The sequence below is a fragment of the Rhagoletis pomonella genome, unplaced genomic scaffold, assembly GCF_013731165.1.
Source record: "Rhagoletis pomonella isolate Grant_MI unplaced genomic scaffold, Rhpom_1.0 Rhpom_scaffold_00186, whole genome shotgun sequence".
NCBI classification, from domain to species: Eukaryota; Metazoa; Arthropoda; class Insecta; order Diptera; family Tephritidae; genus Rhagoletis; species Rhagoletis pomonella.
In genome coordinates, this window is record NW_023458740.1 from 133,719 (window position 1) to 134,946 (window position 1,228).

Here is a 1,228-nt window from a genome sequence, read left to right on the forward strand (position 1 = left end):
GATATGTACATATATGTGGAAAGGAAATTGTACAGGGTGACTAACACTCCCAAATCGGCCAGTTGCTGCACGATTTCCTCTAACCTTGAAATAAAATTTGCCATATCATCAACTGTACTTTTTTCATAAACAAAAAATTTTTGATACAAATAGTGTATGCCAGTCTCGGATTTTGCTCAAAAACGCCGTGTAATTTTAACCACATTTCATGCGCTGATTTGCAGCTTACAATGTGAAGCGAAGGCTGCACATCAATGCTCGTCAAAATAATACTTTGAGCCTTTAAATCTTTCTTGTCCCATGCTTCCAAAAGCTTCTGATGGACAGAAGTTTCAGCATCACCAGCACCTTCTTTTAAAGCAGGACACGTTTCGCTGCCATCCACAACTTGGAAAACTTCCAAGGATTTTAAAACCACTTTGGTTTGCAATTTCCATAAGGTCCAATCTTTGGCTTCTTTTAATTTAGTTATTTTAACCTCTGTGCTCATTTTTTTATTTATTTTTTTTTCTTCCACACGAAATAAGTATATTACGCTTCAATTTTTGTGTTTTTTACCGCTACTTAACCGTAACCACTGTGATCTCGAGCTGATTTTCAGTCACACACACAGAACAAAAATGAGTCTCTATGCTTGTACCGTCTCAATACTTTTCTCTAGCACACATCGGCTGGGCACATAACCATTTGATACTTGCGCAGCAACAGATGAGCAGAGTAATAATAGACACCAGCGGAGTACAATAATAATATGTGTTGCTTTATTAATTGCTGATAGAGAACTAACTAGATTAACAACAGTGTGGTAATTCATTTGTTTTAGTACTGTATACATTTAGTACAAAATCAGAATCAGATCAATTGCTAAACGTGGAATTTTCAGCATTTTCAGAAGCTTATATTTCGAAAACTATTGAACCTATTTTCTAAATATGTACACTGTTGGAAAGGTGACTGAAGAGCCTTTCATTCGATATATATATCTATGTATATAATGTATACACATTGCGAGAAAAGGCAAACAACGAAATTATGGCATTTTTTTTATAAAAATGTATGTTTTTGTTTTAAAATACGTGATTAACTATATTAACAGATATGTTTATCAGAAAGAGAACAAAAATACCGTTAATTTGATATATGACTTGTAGCAAAAAATTCTTGTGGACATCAAATTTGAATAAATATATATAAAAATATAGTTTTACTAGCAGACCCGGCGAACTTC